Source organism: Pan paniscus, chromosome 12 (genome assembly GCF_029289425.2).
Source record: "Pan paniscus chromosome 12, NHGRI_mPanPan1-v2.0_pri, whole genome shotgun sequence".
NCBI lineage: Eukaryota > Metazoa > Chordata > Mammalia > Primates > Hominidae > Pan > Pan paniscus.
In genome coordinates, this window is record NC_073261.2 from 101,921,707 (window position 1) to 101,943,521 (window position 21,815).

General features: G+C 36.8%; 2 protein-coding genes across 6 annotated transcripts in view; both read right to left on the bottom strand.

Moving 5' to 3' along the window:
* NCOA1 (nuclear receptor coactivator 1) overlaps positions 1-21,815 on the bottom strand; it is a 276,241-nt gene that overhangs the window by 166,679 nt on the left and 87,747 nt on the right. For 4 of the 5 annotated variants that reach the window (XM_055108162.2, XM_034952724.3, XM_055108164.1 and 1 more), the window contains exon 1: positions 7,347-7,399. The exons of the other annotated variant lie outside the window; for it this stretch is intronic. The gene's annotated coding sequence lies outside the window, so the exon portion shown is untranslated. Of the gene's footprint in view, positions 1-7,346; positions 7,400-21,815 lie in introns of those variants that run through there. 5 annotated transcript variants of the gene reach the window in all.
* Positions 16,518-21,815, bottom strand: part of LOC117979008 (collagen alpha-2(I) chain-like) — a 94,241-nt gene continuing 88,943 nt past the window's right edge. Inside the window, exon 7 of the mRNA XM_034952441.2 lies at positions 16,518-16,602. The gene's annotated coding sequence lies outside the window, so the exon portion shown is untranslated. The remainder of the gene's footprint in view (positions 16,603-21,815) is intronic.

The window sequence follows — 21,815 nt, forward strand, 5'->3', positions numbered from 1 at the left end:
CATATTTTAAACATTCTATTTTTCTAGTAATTTTATGTGACAAATCTTTATACTACTAGATAATATTTCCATACTGTAAGATAATAACATGTACTGAAACACTGAAAACACAAACTACTTGCAGAGAAAATCAGTTTGACTTAACGAAAACTGAGGTACAGAATATTGTGAGGTGAACAGTTTTATTTCAGTAATTCACATTCTATGCGTATCATATAAATTGCTATGAATGCAATCCAAAGAAGATATTTACTATGAGAGTAATAATAGTAAGAGGCAATAAGGTTTGGAGGATGGAAATTAGAATAGGGCTTGAGAAACAAGCACAGGAATAAATACTATCACCGAAAGAAATTCCTATCTGGAAAGAAAGCAAGAGGATGTAGGCTCAAGCACAGTGACAATAGTAAGAATATGTATCTCTGGCCCAAGGAATATCCCAATTAATGCCATTGTCAGGACTATGGGCAAATAATGAAAGCAAAGGCATACACAGTATAAGTAACAACAAAATAACAACGAATGGGAAATAAAAAACATAATAATTTCAATGCAGACAGGTGTGGTGGCTCAAGCCTGTAATCCCAGCACTTTGGGAGGCCAAGGCGTGCGGATCACTTGAGCTCAGGAGTTTGAGACCAGCCTGGACAACATGGCAAGACCCCGTCTCTACAAAAAACACAAAAAATTAGCAGTGCGTGGTGGCACATGCCTGTAGTCTCAGCTACTCAAGAGACTGAGGCAGTAGGATGGCTTGGGCCAGGGAGGCAGAGGTTGCAGTGAGCCAACATTGCACCACCACTGCACTCCAGCCTGGGCGACAGAGCCAGACCCTGCCTCAAAAACAACAACAACAACAAAAAAAACATAATCTCAATGCTGCTCCCAAGAAATGCCCAATACTTTGACGAACTTCTGAGACTGATAGACTAAAGAAGGGAATGGGGAATATGCAATCAAAGGATTTTATAAAAGTGAAGCTACAGGGCTCTGATTTATATAATAGGACTAAGGCTTAGGCATATAAAAATGATTAATCGGCTGGGCTCACGCCTGCAATCCCAGCAGTTTGGGAGGCGGAGGCGGGTGGATCACCTGAGGTCAGGAGTTCGAGACCAACCTGGCCAACATGGTGAAACCCCATCTCTACTAAAAATACAAAAATTTGCCGGACGTGGTGGCGGGCACCTGTAATCCCAGCTACTCGGGAGGCTGAGGCACAAGAATCGCTTAAACCAGGAGGCGGAGGTTTGCAGTGAGCCAAGGTCACGTATGCCATTGCACTCCAGCCTGGGCAAAAGAGTGAGACTCGGTCTCAAAAAAAAAAAAAAAAAAAAGATCAATCATACATAATAAAATAGTAGAAGGGCTGTATATAAGTTATAAGATATTCCAAATTAATAGTTTAGGGAAAAAAAACATGTAGTATATTTAAGTCACAGCTAAGCCTCCAACTTGTGGGGCTTCCTGCTTCCCTATTTGTCCCACTGTCTAAATAAAGCTTTTAAAAATCCTACGTATAAGGGCCTCAATCTGAGACACTCATAAATCCTTCACAGAAAATACGTGTAAATACCTTCCCACTTTAAACTGCTACAGTTTTTGTTGCTTTGTCACAGTAGACACTGACTATACTGAGAGAGATGATTTACCATTTATGTGATATATCTGATATCTTCAAATATTATATGTTATACTATGAAGTTTATAATACAAGTATGCCAGTTTCCCCTAGTAGAATAACATCCCTTAATAGGAAGATACCATATTTTGTGTCTCAGAATGTCCAGTATATTGGAATACAATGATAAAACCACTTTCGCCCCACAGAATATCTGAGTCACATGTGTACATCATTCCTTATATTCCACTTGCCCATCTTGGTAAATTTCCACATCACTGTCAAAATTAACAACATCATTCTTACAATACTAGATTGACAATTTAGGCAAAATCAGTATATCCTCTCTTGTGTTGTCTCCAACATTAAATCACAAAGTTCTGTCAATTCTCTCAGCAGTCTCTGAGAAGTCTCAGTTCTCTATTTGGATTTTGTTTCTATTTATAAATCTTTGTCCAGGTCCTCATCTCCTGTACTTGGGCTTAGCAACCACTCTAGTCCATCATACATGTAAAACTAGATTTTTAAGAAAAAAATTTTTTTTAACTACCAGTTGGGTAGTATCTTGATTATTTGAACGATGAGTTCAATAGAAGCCCAAACCCCAGAGTTATGCAATATACCCATGTAACAAAACTGCACATGTGCCCCTTGAATCTAAAATAATGTCTTAAAATTAAAAAAAAGAAAAATGTAAAAGAAATGTTTTCATTTAATCTCTTCCTTCCTAATTAACTCCTAGAAGTTTTTTGTTTTTGTTTTTTTAATTCTCCAGCTAAACAAATTTAAAATGTATATGCAACGCTCTTTGCCAGTTTCTCCCTGTCCTTCCTTCCCCAAGCCTCTCATAAGGCCTGTGGTACTCTACTTATCAGGCTTCTCTGCCAACTCCATATATGCACAGCATGCATACTTTCTTCAAATTTTTATCAAAATTCACATCCTTTAAGAATACTTTCCTAAATTCTGATCATTTCTCCTTTAAAATTTCCTAATTTATATGTTATGTAATAATTGTTCATATGCTTTCATTTTTTTTCCATTCTGCCCTTAAATATTCCAGTATAGCAATATATTCCTGGCCATAGCAATGAATGTTTCTTTTATAACTTGTGACTATTCCTTATAATAATTTCAATTTTTTATAGCTAATTTCATTTACGAGAATGCTGAATCTTCCCACTGAAATTAATCATTTAATTGGTTAATTTTATGTGTCAATTTAACTAAGCCATTGTACCCAAATATCTGGTCAAACACCAGCTTAGCTGTCTGGGAGAAGGTATTCTTTAGATGAGATTCACCATGGAATACTATGCAGACATAAAAACGGATGAGTTCATGTCCTTTGTAGGGACATGGATGAAGCTGGAAACCATCATTCTCAGCAAACTATCGCAAGAACAAAAAACTAAACACTGCATATTCTCACTCATAGGTGGGAAATGAACAATGAGAACACTTGGACACAGGAAGGGGAACATCACACACCGGGGCCTGTTGTGGGGAGGGGGGAAAGGGGAGGGAAAGCATTAGGAGATATACCCAATGTAAATGACGAGTTAATGGGTGCAGCACACCAATATGGCACATATATACGTATGTAACAAACATGCACGTTGTGCACATGTGCCCTAGAACTTAAAGTATAATAATAAAAAAAAAGAGATTCACATTTAAATCAGTAAACTGTGAGTAAAGCAGATTATCTTTCATAATATGAGTAGGCCTTATCTAATCAGCTGAAGGCTTTCAAGAGAAAAAGACTGAGGTTGCCCAAGGAAAAAGGAATTCTGCCTCAGGACTGCCTTCAGAATCAAGTTGTAACATCAACTCTTCCCTGGGTCTCCAGCCTGCCAGCCCACTCTACAGATTTCAGACTCTCCAGCACCTACAATTACTGAGCCATTTCCTGAAAATCTTCCCCAGCCCCAGCCCCAGCCCCTGCCACAAACACAAACAATACTCCCATTGATTATGGTTTTCCAGATAACCATTGGCCAATACAGTATTCTCCAGTTTAAAATCCTGTTTAGTGACTATAGAGGATCCAAGATAAGCCCTCATGTCTCACAATTGATTCATTCATTTAAAAAATATTTGCATGTCTGCTGTGTGCTACATTCTGAGGATTCAAAGTTGATTTAACTGATGTCTCTGTTCTCAAGGATTTGAGGGAGATTTAGTTAAGAGGTAATTAAAATAACATGTAAACATCATAAGGTTATAGGTTATGAGCTCAGGATACTATTCATGGGAACAAAGAGGAAGGATGTATAATTGAGGTTCCTATATCAATAGAACCCCACTTCCCATAGGTAAAACACTGTTGATCACATATTGACCCTTGGAAACCAATTATATACCCTAAGCATATAAAGTAAAACCACAAAAGCACAGTGTGTAAAAACAAACACAATATAAATATTACATTGTTAATATTCCTTTTGGATGATTTCTTTACATGAGCTGAACTGGCTAAGGAATCTTAAAATAGGACTTAGAATATTGAAGAATCTTGTTCCAGTTTGAAAAGCCAAATGGATTAACAGGGATTGGAAAGACACACAAAACCTCACAGTTCATAAACCTCAAGTATACCAGTTAAAATGAATATTGTAGAATGGCGTAAGTCTTTAACTCTTTGAAATGTAATAGCACATTAAATCATAAAACCTTTATTTTGAAATCATCTTAAGTATACACAAAAATGATTAAAATTTAAGTTTAAGAATACTCTCAATTAATTTGTTGTAGCCTTTGCATTTGTTAAGTATGCCATCTTATATTACTAAATATAAAAATTCAGGATCTAGGTTTACAATGTGAAACATAACCTCTAAATTAAAACATTTAAAAAATCACTAACTTAAGCCTGACAGTCAAATCTTAATCAAATAGTACAAAATGGTAAATAAAACAAAGATTTTTTTTTGGCTTTGGTCCTATATTTAAATTAGGAGATTTCTTTCATTCCTAGTAGTCTGAGAATTTCGTAACTCTGTGAGACTACTACGCTAAGGACTATTTTGTAAGAACTGCTGTCAGTATTACTGTATGGCATTTTATTCTTCAGGTTAAGTAATCAGAAAAACATTTCCCAATATTAACCAAACCGATATTATTAAATGAACACAGTACTATAATTTTCCACAAGTATTCTATAAGATAAATTTGCTTTGCTTTCTAGAATCACTTAATCACAGAATCTTGGTGTAGCCAGCCTCCATTTTTACAGATGCCACAAGTTGTGATCTACCCAATGATACTGTAGTTTAATCCTTGTCAAATTAGCAGGGGACACAATGGGGCTCTTTTGGTATCCCAAAACCAGTAAAACCTACATCTCCATAAGCAGGCACACAATAAATCTTTGTTAAATGAATAAATGAAATGCTCACAGGTCTGGGATTCTTATAGTCTGAAATCTCATGATCTCACTCCTGAAAGTCTACCTCAACACAGATGCTGTCAAAGACAGATTTTCCTCTGCAACTACAGGGGCTTCCATATACAGTGTAAGAACATACACCATATACAGCAAAGAGATGACACAGTATCACATTAACACTTCATGAAATAATTGAGGCAAATTATCGGAGATCTCTATTGTGCCCATAAAAGCTTTGTATTCAAATACTAATACCTGCTTGCCTAGTTGAGAGCTCAATAACCTCTATGCAGAGGCTGGAAGGCTAAAAAGGCCCTAAAAAACAATTAGGACACCAAAAACAATTAGGACACCAATTAGGACGCCTCATTGTGTCCCCTGCCAATTTGACAAAGATTAAACTACAATATCATTGGGTAAATCACAACTTGTGGCATCTGTAAAAATGGAGGCTGGCTACACCAAGATTCTATAATTAATTGATTCTAGAAAGCAAAGCAATTTTACCTTAAATATTCTTTTGGAAAGTATGATACTTCAGAGGTCCTATAAAAATAGTTTTTAACCTTGTTTAGGTGATGGAAAGCGTCAAGACTCCAATAAAGCTACAGATATTTCATCTCAAAAGAATTCCCACATGGATAAAACTTTATATATAATATCAGGAGATTTAATGAGCCTCTGAAGTGGTCCATGAAACTCATGTAAGAAACTTCTGTTTTGTAAATTTAAATAGAATTCAATACATTGGAGGTGTGCTAGTAAGTTTGAAAACAAAGCAGTACTTTCTACCTGATTCTTTTGATTTTTAAAAAACAAGTTATGTTATATTTATTTTAAATTTCAGACAATAGCAAAGATGAAGAGGTGATTTTACAACTATCAAATAGAAACATGGTTTTGAAGAACTGAAAAATATTAACTTAGATAATTGAACTGTGCTGGTAAATCAGAGTTCCAGATAAGTGACAATCAAACCATTATTATTACATAAATATCAATCCCAATTCTAATAAAACTATAAGAAAAATATTTATTTAGAATTCCAAAGTTAAACAAACATTTGGCCCATTTAATTTTCTTCAATGAGACAATCCATTTAAAGATAAGACTTTAATAAAAACACAAAACTAAGTATAAGCAATTGCATTACTATAATAGCTTAAATTTCTGAAAGATTAAACATCAATCATGTATTTTAAAAGTGAAACAGTCTCATCACATCCTAATTTATAATTAAGATTGGTTAAGTATGTTGAACTACAACATTAATTTGTTCAGTATTTGTATTTCTAAGGATAAAATTTAAAATGCTTTCAACTGTATCAGGAAAGAAAGCTGAGAGGGCTGACTTATCATAGAGAAGGAAAGAAGTAACAATTACACAATTCTTTAGAGGTTAATTAAAAATAGGCAAGTAATACCAATGTTAAGGATTTTATAAACCATCTGCACAACAAACCAAAAGCATGCTAATATCTGCTCTTGTAGTTTAGTTTCCGATGTACATCTTTTGTGCAAATTTCTCCTAGGATTTCTCTTGTCTAAAGAGTGTCCCCAGGGAACCAGCAAGAAGAAATTCTGTGATTATGTTCTGATGCAATAAAGGCAAAGACCTTTCTAATCCTGAATTTGAGAAAAATAATGACTCTGCCCCAATTGTGACAGCAATACCCCCATCAGGAACATGAAAATAAAATGGCTATAATTTCTGGTATATTCCTTTTGTCTTTTCAGTTGAACGATACCTAATTTTCTTAAAGTTTTTTTCAGTAAGTTACGAAATCATAAATTAAGTATGTTTTATTATAAATTACAAATTACCATTTATTGAATTCACAAAAGGAAAACATTTAAATAAGCTTATGTAACATGTTTACAGCAACATGAATTCTGGATTCTTCAATGTTCCACTTATAAATTATTATACTTAGGAACTGTGAATCTAGTACCGTGTTTACTTGAATAATTGTACATTTCCTTCACATAAATTACACTGTGAAAGGGATCAGGAAATGAGGCAAATATCAGGATCTTAGTCCACAGTAATCTTTATAATTCCAATTTATCTTCTGGATCCTTATTTCTGTTTATCAAAGAATGGTACAGTTCCTAAAAATTGCAAAGATAATTAGTAGCAGAGTTAAGTTAGAAGAATCTAGATTTAATGCTTCTCTTCTCTTCAGCTGTTTTAGTTTTCTAAGAAAGGCTACTTAAAGCTAAAGATACATATTGGGTGAGGCCTTATAGAGCAGACTTCATATGTGAATACCTGTACGCATGACAACAAGAATTCAAAGAACCAGGGTTTTACTCCCAAAACTTGCCACTAACCTGCTTTTGTGACACCAGGCATATAACTTGTAAGGGACTTAGTTTTTGCCACCTGTAAAATAAGGATGTTGAAACGTCATCTCCAAGGTCATTTCCAATTAGGATGCTTGTGTAAGTCCACATTTATGTAAGTATACGAATAACAGAATTACAGTAAATCCATGTGGGAGTATGGACATAGGTATACATGTAGGAAGGACAAAGAAATGTGTAAAAAAAAAAATAAACATTCAATGTTTACATTTGGAGTTTCCTTTCACAGGCAGGGTTTAGACTTTCGATAAAGAAAGGCCCAGAAGACCCACTACTCTCATCCAAATTCCCATCACCCTCCTTTTATGCCACAGCTATACTAATATCCACAAGCAGTATAACCTAAGAGCGTGCTTTCCCCACAATATAACCATTCTCATATCCAGTCCAGGGTAGACTGATCCAGTCTATCTCAATGAGGGTTGGCAAGCTTTTCTGTAAAGAGTTTAATAAATATAGGTTTCCTTTCCCTTCTCAATAGTGCCATCCGTCAAGACAGTGCTTGCTGCCAATGCTGACTTCTAACAAATTACTTACTCTGGCCCTCTGACAAGAGCCAGTCCTTGACTCTTCCTGATCCTGACAAATAAACTCCTGGTACCACTGTATCAAGTTTTTATTGCTACTTAACTCCTTTTTCCCTCATTAATGCAAAGCTACAACTTCACGACTTCATCCATCTTGAACCCCAAATGTCAGTATTACTATCACTCACCATTGGCCCAGAAAGATGGTAAGAAAATAGAAACAAAAAAAGAAGGGGACAGAGACAGGGTAGGTTCAGGTGAAGGACAGGTGAATGGTAGTATTACCTCCCTTTTCTAGACTCTAAAAAGGAACCAGGTGCTACGTTACTGTTAATTTAAATTAAAATGTCTACTTCAGTGGGAACAGAGAACATTTCACTTTATGCAAAGTGCTCCCTAATGAAAGAATTGTTATAACAGGGGGGAAAAAAACCTCAGTAAGCTTTTTTATTATGCTTTTATCTAGATCACTCTGCTTCCAGCTGTGAAACTGACTGATGTTGTTAAAGCTCCCAAGGAGCCTCTACAAGAAACCATGGTTACTGGTTCAAAACAGTATCAAAAAAAAAAAAAAAAAAAAAAAAAAATTAGGAGGGGATAGCAATTTGAAGAGAAAAACAGTTTTCTTAAATTTCATCAAATGAAGCTATAGCAACAAGGAGTAGGTTGATGGCTGGGTAAAGGCTTCAAGATGATAACTTCTCTATGAGCCGTCAAGGTGCTTGATCTCTCAGCCCAGAAGGCCCAGCACCTCAAGGGATCATTTTACCTTGCCCAAGAGTGATCCCCCAAAGCTAATTTAGTTATTTACTATGGACAATATCTTATAAACTCAAATAATATTCTCTTCACAAGGTCACTGAGTTTGCTTTACACAGAAGCTTACTTGGAAAAAAATTAAGAGCACAAGGTTGCTTAATAAGTATATGAATCTGAGCCTAACGGTACCTATCGTTTTAATATAAAGCTGCCTAAGTCATTCTTACCAATCTTTTTCAAAAAGTTTTCATCAAATGCTCATCTTTTCAAACCCCTTAGCGACGTTTTCAGTTATTAAATAATTCATTCCTTTCACATTTGAGAACCTATCATGTTTCAGGCACTGTATGAGACACTGGATATATCACAATAAAGAAAACAGCTTTTATGGAGCTTATAAACTAATGGAGAAAAGAGACATTAAATACATGATTGCAAATTGTGTTAATGTGCTAGGAAGAAAAAAATAAAAGGTATTTACTGGGATTTCAAGAAAACTTTTTTTTAATTTTTAAAGAGATCAAATCCCCACAGCTATCGATGGTGGGTAATGGATACATAGAAATGGTGATGGATTCATCATACTCTCTACTTTTGTATATATTTATAAATTCTTAAAATAAAAATTTTAAAATGAGAGAAATAGGAAGAGACCTGAAAGATAAGTAGGTGTTAAAGAAGCAAAGCATGTCAGAGAAGAGTGTTCTCTAGGCCAATAGAAGAGTAGATGCATCAATTCAGAGAACTGGGGAGCTTGGCATATCAGAGGGATTGAAGGAAAGACTAAAAGATAGCCTGGCCTCTAGGAACTATTTTTTAAAAGCCCCACCAAAAACTAAAGAACTCTCACATCCACAAGCTACAGATGGCAGATATTCCAAATAGTAATAATGGAAGCTAACTTTTTGAGCCTTCACTAAATGCCAGACAGTGTGCTAAGAGTTACTACACTTTATTTCATAGATGTCTTAGAACAATCTATAAGAAAGATACAATTTTTTCCTAGTTTGCAGGGGAGGAAACTAAGGCACAGAGAGATCAAGAAACTTGCCTAGAAATGTCTGATTGCAGAACCTGTACTTTTTCTTAACTACAACCATATATACTGCTTACCACATGTCCAGTTGACATTATTATTATGTTTTACTTAAGAGTTCTAAATTCTTGGTCCATTTCCACAATTAGCTTGGGCTTTGTGCTTAAATTATTTCTTGCTCATTTCACAAAATGGGATAGTAGATTATATATTAAGGTCTTCCTAGCTTTTAATGTACCTTTCCAATTACATTACTATTTTTTATACCAGAAGTTTATACTTACAGTATTTTATAGATCATATGATATAATTTAGGCAATTATCTAAATTTTGATAATTTATTAATCATTCAACAAATACTGGTCACCTTCATGACAGGTGCTCCACTAGGTGTTAGGAATACAGTAGTAAGCAAAATCGTTCAAAATCTCTGCCTACATGCTATTTATAATTCAGTGAGAAGAGACAGACAATAAATAAAACAAATAAACAATACAGTATGTTAGAACATGGTAAGTCCTATGGAGAAAATAAATCAGGAAAGGAGCACAGGAATTGCTGATTTCCCCATGCCTATCATGAGCAGGAATTTGTTGGGCACTAGGGCAAATAAAGACAAGCAATGTCTGATTCCCTGCACTGAGCTGACTACAGTTTGGTAAACACAAATATGAGGAATTCTACAAAAGACAAATAAACAAAGTGCCATGGGTCCACACAGGGAAGAGCTACAAGGCAGAAGAAACTGAGTTGCAACCTGGATTTTACTCTCTTAAAAACTAAAAAGAAAAAAAATTTCCTCAAAAGAATGTGAGACATATTTATTAAATCCACATTTCAAAATTTTATAAAACCTTATTGATAAATATTTTGAGAAGATTTGAAAAAATAGAGACACACTATTTTCCTATTTGAGAAAACTGTAATTAAAAATATCAAAGTTATAAGCTTAATACAAATCAAATAACTATAATATGTTTTAGAAGCATAATCTTGTAAGAGTCTCTACTACAATTAAAAAAGTAAATGTAAGAAAAGCCAAGGAAGTCTTGAGAAATGGGAGTACTGAGAGTAGATATGCTCTCATGATTATGAAAAGATACTGACATGCTTTTCTCATTTGCTTTTCCTTCCACTGACTTCCCTCCTATTCTATGAGTAGCATCCATATCTTTGGTAAAGTTTAAAACTGAAAAGAGAAAGAAATAGTTAATATTTACCTTATGAATTAAAGAAAGAATTTTACACTAAGATAAAAGTTTTTGAAAGTCTGGTTTTCCCAAAGAAGGAATTTGTTAGACACTAATAGTTTCTGGCCAAGATTGAAAAGAGTAGGATTATAGTTTCTTCCACAGTACAGAGCAGATATCCCTTCTGCTCATGACAGTCAGAACATGGGGCCTGTCAATTAGGGTAGAAAGATGATATAAATTAGAAAAAATATGAATTATAGCCCCAAACTCCTGATTCTGGATGAAGGATTGTGGGATTAAAAGGTGAGACAGAGACAGAAGATGCAAGTGACCAATACTCCCATCATCATCTTTCAGGCAGATGCGGCAAAAGAAAAGAATGTCTGACGGAGTAAGGAAATCTGGGAGCTAGAACAGTCAGCTTCACTTCCCACTAAGACTGTACAAAATGACTGCCTTCCAGGAACTTCCCTGCCATGTGGCGCGTGTGCGCACAAACACACACACACTTTCACACACACATACACATACACACCACCAACCTCTTTCCTCTCCCTACTCAACAGAAGCTGGAGATAGCCACTCCAAAATATATGCACAGAAACACAGGAAGATTGAGAAGGAATGTGAGATCAGCTCTGGCATCTCCCTTATTTCTCATGTGCCACGGAAGGTACACTTAGGAAATGTACCTTAGGAAACTTCTGTGTGCTCTAAAGTAGTACGGGAAAGGTAACTTAAGATACAGATTGACGACTTTGCCAGAGGGATAAAGTAATTCCATAGCAAGAGGCCTGGAAGAGAGAATACCAGGCTCAGGGGGCCAAGCCAGACCTCAGGCTATCTGTGACACCAGGAAAGATGGACAATGCATCCTAGGAGCAAAAAGAACAGGTCTCAGACAGTTCTGGTAGTACCTCAAACGATAGTTCTGGTAGTACCTCAGTGGCCACAATTCCAGGGAGAGACCAGTAAGAAACCAGAAAAGACAGTAGATAGATTGAGGGTCTTGGTGTGCTTCCACCACAAGGTCACACAAGCCAACCCGTAAGTCTAGATTCTGTTGTGGGCAGGTCTGAGGAAAGAGATAATATTTGAATGAGTAGTATCCAGAAGCTGAAATATCCAAACACAACTATTTAAATTATTGGATAAGACCCAGTTTACCAGATGGGAGTAAGTCTGGTACTCTTCTTCCGGCCATCCAGTGACCAGGGTTCATCAAAAGGAAGAGATAAGAAAAATAAAGAAGCTATATTTTCTTTGCACACCTGAGTATACATAAGGTGTGATCCTACTACAGATTTCATGATGACTATTATATCTGAGAATTCAACAGAAATACCCTGCACATTAGAAACCAATATCACCTTAAGATTAACAGTGGACATTCAATTAAGATGGCAGAGTGAGCCCATTCATCTACCTCTTCTCCTACTAAAGACCTGAGGTCAGAAGGGCCTGGGGGTATGGGCAGGCCACAAAACGACTGAGTGAAAAAACACCAATGATGGCCAGTACAACTCTAAAGACAAGTAAGTGTCAGCCACAGCATTTATCATGAGTCTAAAGTCTTTGTCTGAGGGCTTATAGTGTGAACTTTGAAATGGAGATAATAGCAGGCTAAAGACAATCTCAACAGAGAGAGGGGGGAAAAAGGAAGGCAACTCAGAACTAATCAGAACTCTCCCTGCAGAAAAATTCCTTTCCAACAGCAGAAACCGAGGGACAGGGCCCCGCTATTAGCCTTGTCTCTGCAAGTGCATGATAAGAAAAATGAGTCCAGGAACAGTAGCTCACGGTTGTAATCCCAATGAGACCGAAGTGGGAGGATTGCTTGAGGCTGGGAGTTCCACACCAGCCTAGGCAACATACAGAGACTCCACCTCTACAAAAACAGAAAAATGAATGGGTATGGTGGCGAGCACCTGTAGTCCCAGCTACTCGGGAGGCTGAGGTGGAAAGTTTCCTAGATCTTGGGTGGTCAAGGATGCAGTGAGCCATGATCACACTACTGTGCTCCAGTCTGGGTGACAGAATGAGATCCTGTCTCCAAAGAGGGGAGGGGAGGGGAGGGGAGGGGAGGGGAGGGGAGGGGAGGGAAAGCCCACCTCTCACTCACCACAGCAAGCGGGAAGCCAACTGCAGAGTCCCATGGTCAGCCATGATGCTCAGTGGGTAAGACAGTATTTTGTAAAGGGGAATAATGAGCTGTACAGAATTACACCAGTTTCCAAGATTTCAAGGGCTATCATTCAACTATCAGCATCAAAAGAATTTAAGGTGTTTATGTGCCCTACTCTAGACTTACTGAATCAGATTTTTGTCCATGGGACCAGGAATCTACATTTTACCTGGGCCGCCAAGCAATGGGTATATACATTCAAGTAAGACAACCACTGATTGTGACCTTTACTTGAACATACTGTAAAGAAGAAAGCTAACAATCACTGGCCACTTAATAAAAACCAAGAGAGGCAATAAAGTGTAGAAGTAGAGACACAATGACCCAAAGAAAATACAGTAAGGCAACAAAAATAAATAAAATGTTCCTAACTGTATTGGTATCTTGAGAGAGATTCAAGAGGCCAGTATATGCACAGAACAACAACAACAAAAATCTGTTCTTATAATAGTCAAGGAACAAGAAGAATTTTGGGAAAATCAAAACAAAAATTATTTTCAAAATGAAATAATGTGACTTTCAGTGAATGTCAAGATGGAATAAGCCCTTTACAGCCTATCTCCCTCACTAATTACAACTAAAAACTCTGGGCAGAATACTAAAAGCAACTTCTTGAAAACTGAAAAATAACAATGTCAGGTGCGTTGGAGAAGAAAGTCAAAATATGAAGAATAACCAATATGACGGTGAGTTTCCTATTTTTTTTTTTAATCCTTCCTTTATCTACCACTTTGACCTGAGGGTGGGCAGAGTCCCAGAATTAGGCAGCAGACACACATGGCAAAACTCCAGGAGAAACCCCCTCTTTCTAGTGGGTGTAAAACAAGCATCTGTGGGCTACAGTGTGTGGTTTGGAGCAGTACGAGGGGAGTTTCCAGTTTCTTTTTTTTTTTTTCTTCTCTGCTGACTCTGCCTCAAAGCCAGTCTGTTATGAAGCTGCACTACTGAGGCAGCACATCTGAAAGCCTAAGAGAAACCTGTCCTTCTGTCCTGAGAAACGGGAAAGGGGCCAGGGTAGTAGGAAGAATATGGGAAGAATCTTCACTATGTATTTCTCTGGGGCAAAACAGTGGGGGAGGGCGACACTAAGACTCTAAGAGAAAGAATAACCCCTGCCACTAGTGAAAGGACTAGGAAAAGAGGCTCCTGGGAGCCAGACAGCATAAGGAAAGTCTCTGAGAGGACAGAGATCTAATTCCAAGTTGCATATGTGTAGAAAAAACATAAAGAAATATAGCAAGCTGGCCAGGCATGGTGGCTCACGCCTGTAATCCCAACACTTTGGGAGGCCAAGGCAGGCAGACTGCCTGAGCCTAGAGTTTGAGACCAGCCTTGGCAATGTGGTGAAACCCCGTCTATACAAAAACAAAAAACAAAAAACAAAAATTAGCTGGGCATACTCTGGGGCTGAGGTGGAAGGATCACTTGAGCTATGGAGGCAGAAGTTGCAGTGAGCTGAGATTGTGCCACTGTGCACCTGCGGTCCCAGCTGCTAGGAAGGCTGAGCTGGGAGAATCCCTTGAGCCTGATGGGTAGATGCTGCAGTGAGCCCAGATCATGCCACTGCACTCCAGCCTGAGCAAGAGAGGAAGATTTTTGTCTTAAACAAACAAACAAACAAACAAAAAGCCTCAAGCAATTCTCACACCTCAGCCACCCAAGTAGCTGGGACCACAGGCGCACATCACCGGCCCAGCTAATTTTTTTTTTTTTTTTTTTTTTTGAGACCGAGTCTTGCTCTGTCACCCAGGCTGGAGTGCAGTGGCACGATCTCGGCTCTTTGCAAGCTCCGCCTCCTGGGTTCCCACCATTCTCCTGCCTCAGCCTCCTGAGTAGCTGGGACTACAGGAGCCCGCCACCACGCCCAGCTAATGTTTTGTATTTTTAGTAGAGGCGGGTTTTTTCCATGTTGCCCAGGCTGGTCTCCAACTCCTGAGCTCAGGTGATCCACCCGCCTCAGCCTCCCAAAGTGATGGGATTACAGGCGTGAGCCACCGCCCCTGGCCCCAAATGAATCTTTAACTCAATGCAATCATAATTAAAAATCCTTCATATGTTTACTTTTTAATTTGATGAATATATTCTCAAGTTAATTTGGAAAAATATCAAAGAATAAAACAGTTTTGAAAAACTAATAAAAGAGGACTTTAAAGCTACAATAACATTAAAAATACATCATAATTATGCTGTGACAGATAATTAGATCAAAGGAACATTAATAGAGACAAAGAAATATACGTGTATATGAAAATCTTACATTGGGTAGACTATACTTTGAAATCTTGGTAAAAATGAAACATTTACTAAATGCTATCAGAACTAATAATCTAGATTTCTACATATCATTTATAAAAATTATGAAAGATTAAATACTTAAAAATATTTAAAGAAGATGAAAGACCAATAGCCAATAAACATATGACAAAAGGAAGTCAAAAAACTGTAACTTAAGTGGCATTCCTTTTTTAATCTTTTAGATTGCCATTATGTTAAAAAAAAAAATCTGTGAATGTGTCTGCATTCATTGAGATGTATCAAGCATTTGGAAATTTCTACACTAAAAAAAGAGAAAAAATGTAGAGGAAAAAGTAGATCTGAATACTTAAACATTTCAAAACTTCTATACATAAAAAAATCACAAAGTAAAAAGGCAAATAGAAAGGGTAAATGTATTTGCACAAAACATGACAAATATTCTTAATATATTCAAAATTCATATATAATGCTATAAAAATTGGTAAGACTCCAATGGATAAGTGGATAGAGAACTCTAAATACAACAAAGAAACAAATTAAAATGAAATGCAATTATCTACATGCCAATTTAGCAAACACTAGGGTGGGGGAACACCCAATGGGATAATGTGGTGAAGCAGGCATGCTCACTTGCTGACAATGAGGAAAGGCTGACACAATCTTACTAAGGAGCAATTTGACATATTAAGAAGAAAGAACCTTAAAAAAAGCCAACAGTATTATTAAAATTTGGGAAAGTCTTCAATTCTAGCCTCACATTTGACAGCTGCATTACAGGAAAAGTCACATACCATTTTGAACACCGGTTTCTTCAATGTAAAATATCAATACCAGTCACTAATTCATAGAGTTGTAATATTTAAAAGAGAAACAAAGCCTGTAAAAACGTCTGAAATACTGCAAAGCACAGGGTTGCCCAATGGTCTGTGAACTTTAGGAAATTTTCGAAGATCTTCAAACTCTGACTGAACATGTGTGAATGTTTGTGAAAAGATCTACACAGCTTTAAGCAGACTCTCAAAGGGGCCCTGATCCAAAAGAAAACTGAAAACCACTACAGGCATGGAAAATAAAAGAAAGAATTTTCTTCCCAGTGTCCAACTGTTGCCTGACACACTATAGGCCCAAATTAGGAATTCACTATAAAAATCCAGATAGTATTTAAGATGATATTCAACTTACCCTGTTAATTTCTAACCCCCTCAGGGTAGTATTTAGTGATTTCTGAGGCGATTAACTAATTCTCTGATATAGCTGTAACTGGAACCTGAAATTAGGAAAACAGTAAGTCAATCAATTGGATCTACTTGGATCAATCACATGAAATTAATGCAGTCTACTTTGGAAAATGGGAGGGGGAGCAGTAAATAAACTTAATATATTTAAAGTACTATTCTGAATTCATTAAGATATGCATAATTAATATATAAACTACACTGGGACATTTCTCTTGAAGCAAACAAAAACAAAATTGTATATATTTTAATAAAATGGAATATAGATAATTAACATTCTACAAAATACTTCTTTTTTATCATTTGAAAAATAATAGCTTTTTAAAAAATTGACATTTAGTAACTATATTTATGGGGTACGGTGATATTTCAATACATATATAAAATGTGTAATAATCAAATCAGGGTAATGGCATATCAATCACCTTAAACATTCATCATCTTTGTGTTAGGAACGTTCAAAATCCTCTCTTCTAGATATTTAAAGATACAAACTAAATTCTTGTTAATGATAGTCACCCTACATTGCTACAGAACACCAGAACTTATTCCTATCTAACCTATAATTTTGTATCTGTTATCCAACCTCTCCCAATACCTGCCTCCCGATTATCCTTCCTGCCTTTAGTAACCACAATTATCTCTCTACTTATACGTGCTCAAATTTTTTTAGCTCCCACAATATGAGTGAAAATGTGCTATATTTGTCTTTCTGTGTCTGACTTATTTAACTTAATATACAGTCCTCCAGGTTCATCCACATTGCTCCAAATGACAGGATTTCATTCTTCTTTATGGCTGAATAGTATTCCATTCTGTATATATATCATATTTTCTTTATCCATTCATCTGTTGATACATATTTAGGTTGATTCCGTATCTTGGTTACTGTGATATGCTGCAATAAATATGGGAATATAGATATCTCTTCGACATACTGTTATCCTTTACGTTGGGTAAATACCTAGTAGTGGGATTGCTGAAACACATGGCAGTTATATTTTTAGTTTTGAGGAGTATCCACACTGTTTTGCATAACGGTGGTTCTAATTTATATTCCTACAAATAGTGTATGAGTGCCCTTTCCTCCACATCCTTGCCAGCATTTATTTTTTGTCTTGTTGATAATAGCCATTCTGAGGTGAAATAATCCTCATTATGGCTTTGATTTTCATTTCCCTAATGATTACTGAAGTTTAATATTTTTTCCATATATTTGTTGGCCTTTTGCATATTCCTTTTGAGAAATGTCTAGTCAGATCATTAGCCTATTTCTTAACTGAATTATTGGCTTTTTGCTGTTGAGTTTCTTACTTATTTTTGATATTAATCTCTTATCAGAAGAATAGTTTGCAAATATTTTCTCCCATTCTTCAGGTCGTCTCTTTACCCTGTTGATTGTTTTCTCTGCTGTGAGGTTTTTTAGCTTGATATAATACCATTTGTCTATTGTTGCTTTTGTTGCACCTGTGCATTTGAAGTCTTAGCCATGAAATCTTTGCCCAGATAAATATCCTGAAGCATTTCAGATTTTACATTTAAGTCTTAAACCATTTGGAGTTGATTTTTGTATACGATGAGAGATGAGGGTCTAGTTTCATTCTTCTGCATATCCAGTTTTCCCAGCCCCATTTATTGAAGAGGCTTGTCTTTTCCCGAATGTATGTTCTTGGTGCCTCTGTTAAAAATCAGTTGGCTATAAATATGTAGATTTATTTCTGGGTTCTCTTCTGCTCCATTGGTCTATGTGTCTGTTTTTATGCCAGTGCATGCTGTTTGGGTTACTACTGCTTTGCAGTATATTTTGAAGTCAGATAATGTGATGCCTCCAAGGTCCTCTCCCACCCCTCAGGAATTCTTTGCCTATTTGGGGTCGTCTGTGGTTTCATACAAATTTTAGGATCTTTTTTTCTATTTTTGTGAAGAATGTCATTGGTATTTTGATAGGGCTTGTGTTGAATCTGTACATTGCTTTGGGTAGTATGGTCATTTTGACAATATTAGCTCTTTGTTAATCCATGAACATGAAATATGTTTCCATTTTTTGTATGTCCTCTTCAATTTATTTCATCAGTGTTTTGTAGATTTTATTGTAGAGATATTTCACCTCCTTGGTTAAATTTATTCCTAGGTGGGGTTTTTTTGTGGTTATTGTAAATAGAATTGCTTTCTTTTCCAGGCTAGTTCATTACTGATATATAGAAATGCTACTGATTTTTGTATGTTGATTTTGTATCCTACAACTTTACTGAATTCGTTTATCAATTTTAAAACTGATTTAAAAAAAGTGGAGTTTCTAGGTTTTTCTATATATAAGATCATGTCATCTGCAAACAGAGACAATTTGACTTCCTCTTTTCCAATGTAGATGCCTTCTATTTCCTTCTCTTGCCTATTTGCTCTGGCTAAGACTTCCAGTACTATGTTGAATAAGAGTGATGAAAGTGGGCATCCTTGTCTTATTCCTTTCCTTAAAGGAAAAACTTTCAACTTTTCCCCATTCAGTATAATGTTAGCTGTGGGTTTGTCATATATGGCCTTTAACTGTATTGAGATATATTCCTTCTATGTCTAATTTGTTGAGAGATTTAGCATGAAGGGATGTTAAATTTTATCAAATGATTTTTTCTACATCTTTTGGGTGATCATATGATTTTGTACTTCATTCTGTTGATATGATGAATCACTTTTATTGATTTGCATATGTTGAACCATTCCTAGGATAAATCCCACTTAGGCATGGTGTGTGATCTTTTTGATGTGCTGTTGGATTCAGTTTGCTAGTATTTCATTGAGGATTTTTGCATCTGTGTTTATCAGGAATATTGGCCTGTAGTTTTCTGTTTCTGTTATATGTTATGACCTTGGAGCTGAAGAAGCTGGCAGCCCGAAAAAACCCATAGGCCCAGACTCCCCCCAAAACCAACCAGCCAAACAAAACAAAATCCTGTTCTCTCCAGGCAAAGAATAAGGAAAGAGACAATCCAGACAGAGCCCATTATACCTAGCCAAACATCACCAAAAACACAAAAACAGAAGTAAAAAACAACTCTGTGCCTGTAGCTCCCACCCCCACCAGCAAAGGTGAAGTAGGGAGCCTAGATGTCTGCTCTCCTCCGGCTGTAATAAGGCACTCAATTCTCCCCACAATGGTGATGTCAGAGAAGGCCAGTAGGGAGCCAGTCTCTGCCACGTGATAATGAGACCTCCTTTTCCACAGTGTCAGTGAAGACCACATGGAGAGCTTGGACCTTCACCTAGTGGTAACAAGGTACCCTTCTCTCTTTCTGACACAGGCTGTTTTTGGAGAAGCCTAGTAGAGTCAGGCCTTTCACCATCACACAGTAAAGAGACTATCACCCTGTGGAGGATATGTGGGGAACCATAATGACACATTCCTGCCCCTCCCAGCCAGGGAGAAATCAATGTGGGCAAGAACTCCCATCCATGACCAGCAGTAACAAAGAATCTCTCCCTAAATTGAGTGTCAAGAGAGGCAAAGTAGAGAACCTGGACTTGTATCCCCACAGGAAAGTAATGAGGCTTCCCTCCTTCTCATGCGGGGGCAGGGCCAGAGGAAGCCAACTAAATCAGAACATTTAAATAAGACCCAGAGTGTCAGCATGTAATACTAAAAATGTCCAGGTATCAAATAAAAATCACTCATCATACCAAGATCCAGGAATATCTCAAACAGAATGAAAAAAGGCAATCCACAGATGCCAATACCAAGATGATGGAGGTGTTAAAATTATCTGAAAAACATGTTTAAGCAGCTGTCACAAAAATGACTCAAGGAGCCATTACAGACATACTTGAAACAACAAAATAACTGAGAGTCTCAAAAACAAAGCAAGATATAAAGAACATACTGCAAAGAAAGAAAAGATATAAAGAAGAACCAAATGGAAATTTCAGAACTGAAAAATAGGTAAAACAAAAGATGTAATGGATGGATGCAACAGTAGAATGGAAAGGACAGAGGAAAGAATCACTGAACCAGAATGCAGAACAATAGATACTATCCAGTCTAAACAACAGAGAAAAAATAGCCTGAAAACAAATAATTAGAGCCTCAAGACCTAACAAAAGATCTAATGCTAACAAAAGATCAAGCTCTAACAAAAGATCTATCTTCTGCCATGGAATCCAACAAGGAGAGAAGAAAGTGGGCTGGGCTGAAAAAGTGCTCTAAGAAAAAAACCAGACAATTTTCCACGTTTGGCAAAACACATAAATTTACAGATTCAAGAAGCCGAGTGAACCATAAACAGGATAAACCCAAAGCAATCCACATTAAAGCATATCATAGTTAAACTTCTGAAAGCTAAAGACACAGAAAATGTAATAAAAACAGTAAGAGAGAAATGATAATTTACCTATAAGAGAAAATAATTCAAATGACAGCAGACATCTCATCAGAAACAAAGGAGAAACGAAAGAAGTGGCACAACATTTTTTACTGACATCCACACCTGATCATCTGTGTCTATTTTTGCATCTGTTTTTTCTCTTGTTCCTGGTTCTTGGCATGTCTGGAATCTGGGGACTCAGTGTCAAACACTGTATCATTAAAAACCATAAAGGATGTGAAATTTATCTTCAATTGAAGAGTTTCTTTACTTTCTGGTTGGCAGCGAGAGCTAATAAAATCAGAGATCAAGCTAACTTGAAGCTTGTTTTCAATCTTATTAAGACCTAGTCTACTCCTGGTTCACTCTTACTGCTAGGATGCAGTTGTTCAACCTAGGGTGTTTACCAGGACGCCTCTATCTCTAGCACCATGAAACTGCTGAAAACTCTGCTGAGCTTAGTTTGTTAGCAGCCACTTTCTGCTCAACTTTCCTGCTTATTGGTTTGTGTTGCTTACTAAGCTGTGACAACTCTTAAGGGAAACATGATTCAGACTTATAGGCTCACTTCTCTGTGACTGTCTTCGCCACTCAAGCTCTAGCTACCTTGGTAACCATGAACTCCAACAGTCTCTCATCAGGGTTTGGGGACCTCTAGTTTAACTGAGTGAACCTGTCTTATATGGCAAAGGTAGATTAACTCCTTGAATTATATAGCTCTTTCAATATCAAACTCTGTTGAAAAAGCATCAATGACTTCTCATACAGAAGAATAAAGTCCTACCTCGTTAGCTACAAGTCCACTCAGAATTCTGTCCTTATATATGCCTAACCTCCTGCCTTATTCTCCAGTCAGTTCCTACTGCCAGGTCTTTCCTCAGATAAATCCCTCT